Consider the following 11413-nt stretch of genomic DNA (forward strand, 5'->3'; position numbering starts at 1 on the left):
AACCCAACAGAAAGCATTAAACATTATGGCTGATGGTCAGCACGCAGTGCTACAGGCTACTGAGTCTTAAGACCTGATGGCGAAAATTGAAGAGAAGGTGACAGCCCAGTCTACAGAATTCAGAAGCCAGGTTACCCAGCTAAGGATGGAATTATGAGGGGCTGGGTACAAGTTAATAAAAAAAGTTGAGGCAGCCAAGAATCAAAGCTGGAAGCTGCAGTAACTAGGAATCAATTACCTTGGTGGAATCAGATGTCAGTGGTTCGAAAAGACAACTGGCCACACTGAGAGGCTGATGCGAAGACGTGGAGGCAAGATCATGGCATTGCAATATCCACATCACAGGAGGGAAGGAAGGATGTTAGCATGGCAAACATCCCTCTGGGTCTCGAGAAGCCTCCGACTGTAGACTGGGCACACCTCACTCTCTGTAGCAAACTGATGCAGGACCTTCTACCTTCCACCGCAGGCACTTGTGGCTAAATGGCATAATTTCTCAGAAAGAGTTGCAGCCATCAAGATGATCAGATGAAAGTCAGTGATGACTGCCGACAATGACCATATCCATATCCTGCTGGACTGCATTCAGACCATTAGTAAACAGGCAGCCTTTCCCAAGATGAGGGAGCTGCTTTATGGTTGTGAAGGAGTTCTCTATAGCCTGAAATATCCAGTGACATTAAAATTACAACATCGGGCGGGCAGGAGGCAAGTTTCAAGGATCCAAAACTAACCAATGAGTTAATTTTAAAGATGGTTGTGCACAAAGGTTCATCATGAGATACCAGAAATAGCTTAGCCTATGGCTACTTATCCTACCAGTTTAAATAGACTGGATAAAGGCAGTGAGACACCGTAGACAATATGTGTTGGGGTATATTTGGCATATTTTCTTTTCTCGTAATACAGCATGTTTGGACTGTTTACAATCCCCATTTAAAACTGTTTTGTTATTCTTGCTGGAAACTCTTAAGCCAACAAAGAAGAATGGGAAAGAGTTGAGGTAAGCTGTGTCAGGTACAAAATCATGGATGTGTGACTGGACAGAAAGACCAGGCACTCTCGCGTCAGAGACAATTATTATCAAGCTCAGGGAATCTCCAGTGCAGTCCTTTTAAAACCATGGGCAACACGGTACAGGGACTGAGAAGTGTCATCATTTGAGAGGTCGTCTTGGTGGTGTTGGTGAGTTGGTAAGTAAGGCAAGGTATTTTCACAATTTAAGTAAATTAAAAATTCAAATAGTGTATTTACAGGAAACTCATTTATTAAACAGGGATCAGCCAAAACTATAAGTAAGGGGGTGGCTATTCTGCTGCACCAAGAATATATAGGATCTTAAGGGGGATAAATGGTCATAATCATTAAAGTGAAATAGTTTGATAAGTCATTAGTGCTTGTGAATGTGTATGCCCCCAAAAGGGATATAGTTGATTTCCTCAGTAATCTGTTTTCAATTTTACCAGACCTGGATTCACTTGATTTAATATCAGAGGCAGATTTAAACTGTGTCTCAAATCCTTTGCAAGATAGTTCCAGTACAAATGTCACCACAATTGACCTATGGAGTGACTGACCCCTGGAGATTCAAATACCTAACGTCCAAATAGTTTCCTCTGTTTTCTCCTGTACACCAGACATTGATTATTTTGTAGTGGCTAAAAGTATTGGCCATAATTATACGTAGAATACAACAGTATAGTCATATTGGATCATTGTCCAGTACTTTTAAAGCTTTGCTTCCCAGAAAACATACTACCTCAACATATATGGGACCTTAACATAAGACTACTTGTGGAAAAAAAAAAAAAAAACTTTGTTGACTTTATAAATACACAGAATACATTGAAACCAGTGAGTCCCATGAGATAAGTTATTGCAGGTTATGGGAAACCATGAAAGCTGTTATGGGTGGGGATAGGTAATATCATACACCACAGGTGAAAAGGAAGCCAAATTGGCAACAGAGTTGATTGACAGAATTAAAATGGTTGACCAATTGCTCTCAACATCACCCTCTGAGAATCTATACACAGAGAGAAATTTGTTCCAGACAGAATTTGATTCCCGGACCAACGACAACCCTATAGATCTTCATTTAAAATCCAGTCATAAATTCTACAAACATCAGGAATGTGCAACTAAGCTCTTATGCTATCAACTTAAGCAGTCAGCAACAGCAGCTTTTATGTCTGAAATAAAAGACAGGAAAGCAATATTGTTACGGACCAAAGAGACATGAATGTTCAATTTAAGTCTTCCTTTAAAAATTTGTGTACCTCAGAAGCGAGAAACATAGACTTAGTAGACGACTTCTTTAGAAAATTGGAAATGCCCTCCTTGGATGAATCAGACAAACAATAGATCGGACAGAGATTTATAGTGCAATCAAAAACATGAAGTCCGGAAAGGAACCATGCCCTGATGTGTATCCAAAAGAATAAAAAAAATACTAAATTACTAGTTATTTATTTTTTTATGGTTTTATTGATAGTTGTAGCTGAAGAGGTGACAGGAAACAGGGTGAGAGACCCAGGCTGGGAGTCGAACCCGGGTCCACTGCAGCAAGGACGAAGCCTCTGTACTGTTATTTTTGAAGGTATCTGAAGAGGTCCTGGATGAGAAGGCCCTCCCAGAGGAACATTTTACTGCTCAAAGCTTGCTCCTTTATGGCTATGGAGCTGTAAAGGAGCTCAATGAGAGTTCTCATTTCAGTCTCGTAGTGGACTTTTTTGGGCTCAAACGTTTCTCATTTGTTTCTCCTAAAATTCCTTAGGAGCAATGGGTGAGACTTGAGACTTTACAGTTTAAACCATGCTCCTTTCCAGCACTGGGGAGACATTCTGAAACTTCTTTGAGAGCTTGATGAGATCTCCTTTGAAAGTTACAGGGAGCCCAAGTTTTCTGCACCTGTTTCTCAGGAGAAACAATTGAGAAACAGGAGAAATCAGCCACAGCCTCACTTTGGTCTCACATAGATCTCATCGTTTTCTAGGAGTAATGACACTACTGAGATCTCTTTTGCAATTTTCGTTTTCTCTGGGCTCCCTCCAACTATGACACAGACCTCTAACTCATTATTACTCAAAAAGAATAAAGATCCGTTGAGGTGTGAGTCTTGATGCCTGGTTAGTTCACTACCAGTTAGTTTAAATTTTGTCCAAGATGCTGGCAGGTAGGCTTGAGAAAACTAAAACTAAAACTGATACATCACAGTGATACACTCAGATCATTAAAGGTATCAATTTGCTGTCTTTATCTTCAGTCTTAAACCTTATTATAGTATATGCTATTGTTGGGTGGCTAACATCCACAAACTGATGTTCCAGATCTCTGATCTATCACATCATCAATCCCCCAACATAGGAGATGTCAAACTAGCCCGGGTTACTGTACAGATTCAAAAAATTCTGACATGATAGACTTTTTGTCTTGGTGTCGTAGAGCATTCCAGATTCAATGTCACTGTTCTTCAGTTATGTTACACTACACTCTCAATCGTCGTTACCAACATTCATAATCAGGCTTGAAGCTGGAAATTAGTGGGCCACAACCAAACTGTGTGAAATCGTCCTGAATTCAGAATACAGAGCATAAGTGATCTTGGTGAAATGAGGTGTCTGCACAGAACCCAAAGGATACTCTCAGGGACTTCTGCAATCATTGGTGTTGTAAGTTAGCCTAGAACCTTGTACCTTTTAAGCTTTTAAGCGGCATGTATGAGCAGTTACACCAAATAATAACCTTTAAAGGGATATTCTGGCATAATTGTGTTGTCTTTTCAATAGAAATCCAGCTAAGCTAGCAGATATTTGATGCCTTGATCCATGGGAGCCTATTTGTACTGTTGCTGAAGTTTTGTGCTGTTCTGAGCATTATTTGTGGCTATGAGTGGCTTTTTGATGGTGGTTTCTTGGTTGGAGGCATAGACTGCAGTGTATTGTTATCCTGCGGTCTTTTCTAAAGTTGCTAAAACTACATAAGCTAGCGGTCAGAAAACTTGATCTCTTGAGGGGGGACTTACTCTGTGTCACGGTGTGTTAGACCATGGATTAAACTTACGCTGGGATATCCCTTTAAAAGACTAAATGGCTTAATAAGAGTGTATTGCAATATTAAATATATAATATTATAATAATAACATTATAATACAGCCGGTGAGTGAACACAGCAGGACACCAGACTGGGACTGACCACAGCTTCTGTGACAGACGGATGCAAGTTTGAAGACAGGGGATACAGTGCAGAGGTGATTTATAGTGGCTCTGACCAGGACTATGACTTTGGGTAAGAGAGGACAGGGCAGGTGCAGATCAATAGGTGAGCAGCAGCAGAGGATAGAGAGAGAAAGTCTGGCATCAGCAGCAGGTAGAAATGGTGTGTAAAGTCAGAATATTTTCAGATCTTACTCTGTGAATTGAAGATATATTTTGACCAAACCAGAGGAGACAAAGATGGTTTCTGCTTCTGTTTTATTTTGTTTATGCAGAGTTTGAATGAGGTGAGGTTTACATTGAGTTAAGGGAGGTTTACCGTAAGCTTGTCTGAGTTTGTTAAAACAGAGAAACTTAAATACAGAAGGTGTACGGTTGCATCTCTGCTTAGTAAGTTAAAGAGGTGGAAAAATATTTTTAGACATTTTGTGAATTTCTTTTGTTGACTTTTTTAGCATGATAACATGAATAGACATCTGTGGATGTTTCTTACCCTAACTATAACCATAACCTACAACACCAGCTGTGTTGAAAGAGCTTGCTTGTACCACACTATGAAAGCATATACTGCGCACAGACTTCTCCCTCTATTTCATGCACTGGACTTTAATTTACCAACTGAATTTAAGATCAGTAATCAAAATGTGTTTTGATTTTCAAGGTGCACACTTTGGCACAGCTGTTTAGCGAAAACTCCTTCAACTGACTATGCATAATGTATTTGATATGATGTTAGACACTTTTAATCTCGTATCAGGCTGCAGCATCATTTGATTTGATTAATATATATTTTCATTGTTTGGACTGGGAGAAAACTATGTGGTGCTAAATACATGGTTTATTCATACTCTCAACAGTCAGGACTGTTAAAATATTTATTAATTAAGATGATATATTGATGATATATATGAGATATAGCACGATGCCCTCCCCTCCCAACACACAGAAGCTTGCTGACAGTGAAAACACAAAGAGTGACCAAAGTGTAGCTTTAAAGAAATAAGAAGGAGATGGAAGATGATGCTCTTTCTTATCATTTATTATTTAGAGCAGGGCTGGGCAACATTTATTTATTTTTTTATTTTCTGGAGAGCCACACTGACTAACCAAATGTAAGCGAATGGCAACACATTGGGGAACTGACTAGAAACACTAAACACATAGAGTCGAATTATGATAAACTACATGGATTTGATTAACACTGGACAGACCCAGAAGACCTGGGTACATGTTTAAAAAAAAACACAGTCTTTTACAGCTGTGTGTGTCAAACTTATACCTTACCAATTGTCTGCTATGTACTAATGCACAGGTCAATAATACACTGCAATACACACAAAACGATGGACTTGAGGCAGATTGTGTCACAATGGTCAAAATGTAATGCTCACCATTAGAGGACATACTTACACAATATTCAGTGACACTATTAGAAGTCACACACACTTTCATTGGAGTGCCTTTAGCTTTGATCACGGCATGCATTCTCCGTGGCACGGTTTTGATAAGCTTGTGCAAAGTTAACATTTATTTCTGTCCAGAGTTGCATTCATTTTGATGACGGAAGAGTCGAGCTGCTGTGTGAAGCCTTCTCCAGCACATCCCAGAGATTCTCAATAGGGTTAAGGTCTGGACTCTGTGGTGGCCAATCCATGCATGAAAATTATGTCTCATGATCACTGAACCACTCTCTCACAATTTGAGCCCAATGATTCGTGGCATTTTCATTTTGGAATATGCCATCTGGGAAGAAAAAATCCATTGATGGAAACCTGGTCATTCACAGTATATTCAGGTAGTCAGCTGACCTATAAACCCTGACCAACTGAATCAATCCAAGATCATAAGTGGTGCATCACTTCAGCCACCTCTCTTCTTATGATGAGCCCATCACTCTGGAGCAGGGTAGATCTGGACTCATCAGACCACATGTCCCTTTTCCATTGCTCCAGTGTCCATTCTTGATGCTCCCTAGCAAATTGAAGCTTTTTTTTAATTAGCCTTCTTAAGACTACACATCTGTTTAGTCCCGATTCCTTAAGTTCTCTCCACATTGTGCATGTAGTGATGTAGTAATCTTACTTTATTAAACATGGCAGTTCTGCGGTTGATTTTTTTATGATTTAATTTCACCAAATGTATAAGTGATCTCTGATCACGATTGTTCTTAATCAACTTGACCAACATCAACTATTGAGAAAGTTGATAAATGAATTAATCAACACACTGAAAAATTCATGTTGTTTAAGTTCAACTATTTTCTTTATTTTTTTGAGCAGAGGGTGGATTGAGATGATCCATGGGCTGTATTTTGAGGCATACTATGCAGGATTTGTCAGTGGCCATTTAAAAAAACAAACAAACAAAAAAAAAACTTATTACTCCTCACCTCAACGAGAGAGACAAAACAGGTGTGGTCAAGCAAGCCACAGAGTGAAGGGTAAATGGTAAAAGGATTTGCATTTCCACAGCACTTCTATAGTGTAGTGGCAGCTTAAAGTGCTCTACAACATGTCAGGATCCAGTTGGCGTCTGCTCTCTCTCTGTGTCCATGTTTTCTTTTCCCCCATGGCTGGGCGGGGCCTCCTGGTACCTACTGCATCCAGCCTCCTCTGCACACCTGCTGCTCATCAACTTGGTTCCCTGCTCTTCACACCTGCAGCATATATAAGCCAGTCTCTCCCTGCACTCATCGCCAGTTCGTTGTTTCATCCCTCGTGGTAATGCTCTCGGCCCCTTGATCTTGTGATTGTGACAAGAGAATATTTTTGACTCCTGCTTGGACTGGCACGTTTGTCTTGACTTACCTGTTTTGTGTTTCCTTCCTACAGCCCTGCCATTTGCCTGCCCTCAGCCCTGCCTCACCCATCCTTGTCGTCTCCAGCAACCTGTTCCACTCCCCTGTGTCCTCATCGGTCTGCTTTTGTTTCTTTTTGAGCCTTTTTGTGTCAGAATAAACTGTCTTTTGCACTAGATCTGCATTGTGGGTTCAATCTCAGTTCTGTTAAGCTTTTTGAACACTTATACACTGAGTCAGGAATGGTTCAAAATTTACAGTTCCAGTCTCAGAGTGTTCAGAACATCTTTTGTATGGAGGATATCAGAGGTGGGGGACTCGAGTCACATGACTTGAGACTTACTTGACTAACACTGATGAAAGAGTCGACTTGACTTTGATTGCCATTCATAACTTGAAACTTGACTCAGACTTGACACAGATGACACGAAAGTCTAGACTTTTCTTTCTTTTTTTCCCATATTGAGCCCTCTGCTGCTGTATGATGCAGTGTATGCAAGCCTGGGTGATTTTGGCCGTCATCTTGGTTAAAGCGTGTGTGTTTCAGATAAAGCGTCTTCGGTGCGCACATTATTTTAAATGTACCGGCACCTTACACCGTACCGGCTCACATTTGGTGTGACGCACTTGTTTTTTCGTGCACGTCCGCGACGGACCTGCTTCTCCCTCAGGTGTTGTGTCTGTGTCTCTCCTGCTGTTTCTCACGGAGTTGTGCTCCGTTTGAAAGAAGGGACCGTATGTATAAAGACGTCACCTTCGAGATGTAGAATGTTTATAGAAGAGAAACACACATTTCAGGACAGAACAGACATGTCCTGTGATTTTCAGCCTCCGTTTATAGAGGGAGGGGGGACAATACCTGAGAGTAACATTCTCAGCTGTCCGAATGTGCAGTATGATACAGTTCCAGGGCTGATATCAATCTAATCTTATTCTTGTGTTCATGGGTTTGAAAAAAAAAATATATATAAAATTGATCAACTATGCAATTACATCATATTATTGACTAACCACCCTCTTCAGTTTACTGCATCTACAGATATGAAGAATACAGTCATACAAACTTATTGTGACTTGTTTGACCTTAGCCATGACTCCACTTGACTTGCTTGATTTTGATCACAGTAACTTGGGACTTGCTTGAGACTTGAAGGTTAAGACTTGAGACTTGCTTATGACTTGCACGTATGTGACTTACTCCCACCTCTGGAGGATATTTTTGGTAATAAAAAAAGCGAATTTAATACAATTTTATTTATATATATATATATATATATATATATTAAGTAAAATATACATGAATCTTAAAAGTGCCTCTTTCATCGTAATTGTGCTTTTACGTGAAGGTTTGACTCAAAAGCCAAAGTTGCATTTTGGCGAGTGTTTCACTTTAATGTGTATTTTAGTAATGCAACTAGTGAATTTAACATCACTCATTCCTAAGTCACCGTGTGCTGACAAATATATATATTCTGCTGTACTTTTGCAAATGTACATTTCATAATCAAGAATTAATATTGCAAACTACTGTATACCGCTACCAGTAACAAATTGGCCACATTTTTGCACCGTGACAGGACACGTACCATTGAGCCATATACTGGGTTTGGACCTATTCATGTTTATGGCACGGTGATAAGGATGAATTGAGGAGTCTCACAGTCAGGGAAAGAAGCTGCAGCGTGGCTTGATACAACACTAAAAGGTTTACACTCTTTTGTTTTTGTTCGCTGGAAGTGTTGCTTGGAACAGACGACCAGAATTAACCAAACAATACAGTTCCTTGTAGCTGCTTTAAATTTTGGCATGCCATTTTGTATTCTTTATGCATTGCCTCTTTCAGTTATTAATGGTGGACTTGCTGACTGGTTACTGTTGTACTGTCCACAATTAACAGCATTAACAGTGAACCAGAACATCATTATTTCTAATATGGGCTACGATTTAGAGTCATTTCCATATGAATAATTTAATTTCCTGTGCTCTCAATTTAGATTTCAGTGGGTTTGCTCAAAACTTGCTCTGTGCTGTCTAGTAGTGGTGCATCACATCAGTTGTTGCCACAGTCTCAGATTTGAGTCATACTGATATTAAATTGCCTGTAGAAAGAATGAACATGTGAGAGTCCATTCAGGATTAGAGCTCCATTTTGCTGTCCATTTTCTAAAACTGTTGACTATTATCTCGACTAGTCTCTCATCTGTGTGTGTTTGCGTGTGTGTGTGTGTATGTGTGTGTGTGTGTGTTTATCTGTCACACTGCTTTAAGGTGCATTTTGAAGATCTGGACACAATTATATTTTAAAACATTAAAAAAAATAAACTAACCAACCCATCAAATTAGTTCAAAGAAGTAACAGTTCTGGTATTATGTCCAAGGTGCCTATGTACTGCATTGCAGAGATATCCACTGCTAAGCAGTCAGGGACGGGCTGTCCCTACTTGGAATACCACGTCTGCTGCAGGAGGTGATAGTGAGCACTGTTTACCTAAACCTTGTTTTGCTGGACTACCATTCATGACAACACAAACTGTAACAGTCAGCTATAGACGCGTGTTATGACTGTTATTCTTTTTACTGTTAAACTGAGCTACGGCCACGTGGAGATCATAAGATAGTAGTTATTTTGTTCAGGTCCAGCAATTTGTCCATTCTGGGTATTCTTGCTCTGCTGTCGGTTATTCTTTGCCTATCAAAACAGATGACTGTGAATTATGATTGTATGGACACACTGGTTGACCGATTGACTTAATGTTACTTTTGGACATCATGAAAATCATACACTGGACATCACATGTTTTTTTTTTTGTTTTTTTTTTTAAGTGTCATTGCTGCAGTTAATCAATCATTTTTGCTCCACGTATAACAACGAGCAGCTCCAGCTTCTACGATCACAAATAAACAACCGGCCTACAGAGCTGGAAGATCCTGCTGAATCAAGCATTGGACTGATATTTTATTTTTGCACTATAGCATTTGTATTTATCACTGGTTTCTTGTCACTTTGTAATAAACAGCAAACAGGAAAAGCTTTTTGTGTTGACAATAACTGGAATGAAACATTCTAACCTGCTGGAAACGGTTGTGTTCCAGCTTTACTTTTATCTATTTGTTTGGAGCAGGACACTGGGAATAATAAAATGGGCCTTTGATGGGAAAGATTTGATTGAATGAACAACCTCATGTGTGTTTCAACAAAGCATGCATTTGTACTGGAAGTTTCCTGGACCACTTGTGCCATAAAGGCTAGAAAAGTTGTGCAGGTAAAAACATAATAATAATAATAATTCTCAATAGTTTAGATTATAGTTGTGGATAGAATAATGTCTGGGTCCAGACCTGGAGCCTCATTTATAAAGCTTGCATATGCACAGAAAAGGGTCTGAAATGTGCAAGTGCCACTTTCTAGGCATAAATTGGACTCTTTTTAAAAAAGCACTTGAAGTGGAAATGTGTGGGAAATTTACAAATACTTTGACAATGGATACATTTGGGAGGCAAGGGGAACTGGCAACACTGATGCTGAGGTGGTGAATCAGAGCAAGACTGTAGAAATTAAATTTCCAAATGATGCATCTCGCACTTGATTTCACTTAATATCAATTGTTGATTTGGAGCTATCAGTGTTATCGTGAACATGCAAACCAGCAGAGTTGTTTTTACTTGCACTCCTAGTGAAGGACAATTATTCCATAAACACCTTTCAGTTGTGAAAGAAATAAGCCAAGTCATATCAATGGTTGATCAACACTAGTCTCACCATCACATTCCACGTCCCCTGAGTGGAGAGAAGAACAGACAGTTTGGTAACTAAATGTGGAACTTGTCATCATCATTGTAGAAATCCAAGATTAGATGAAATTGTATTTGAGATAGAATACTGTGCAAAGTGAACTGGACCGGACTGGAAAAGGCAGTGTGTGTGTGTGTGTGTGTGTGTGACAGCCACTGTGCTGTTTCCAAAACATCACCCGTTACATCTTAACCTCCTGCACATATGGATTGTATTAATCATAAAAGCCTGGATATAAATATAAGACTGCTCTCATGCAATTGTTACATTTTATAGTCACATTCTGAGTCCTAATCATGATGCAGGCTGAGTTTACTGCAACAAGACTTCAATAGATAGAAAAATGGTGTCCACATATCAAACCTCCAATTTCAATTGATGCCACAGGGTGGAGCAGTTTACTGATTGTCGCAATCATTTTGGCAAGTGGAATAGTCAGTTTGATTTCTAGTAAAAATATAAATCCTGCTTTGCCATTTGTGCATAACACTGCATGAGATAAATGCACTTTGGTTTACACTGTGAGAGGACTAATGTGTTTTTGAACCTCCAACTCACCAACAAATACCAAATTTTCTTTGTCAAATATATATATATATATATATATAT

General features: G+C 39.4%; 1 long non-coding RNA gene across 1 annotated transcript; it reads left to right on the forward strand.

Moving 5' to 3' along the window:
* Positions 1-6588: 6588 nt before the first annotated feature.
* On the forward strand, positions 6589-7195 carry LOC119026240. Its single transcript, XR_005077080.1, has 2 exons — positions 6589-6934; positions 7046-7195. It is a non-coding gene; the product is annotated as an uncharacterized LOC119026240 (long non-coding RNA).
* The last annotated feature ends 4218 nt before the right edge of the window (positions 7196-11413 follow it).

Source organism: Acanthopagrus latus, chromosome 1, assembly GCF_904848185.1.
Source record: "Acanthopagrus latus isolate v.2019 chromosome 1, fAcaLat1.1, whole genome shotgun sequence".
Taxonomy (NCBI): Eukaryota; Metazoa; Chordata; class Actinopteri; order Spariformes; family Sparidae; genus Acanthopagrus; species Acanthopagrus latus.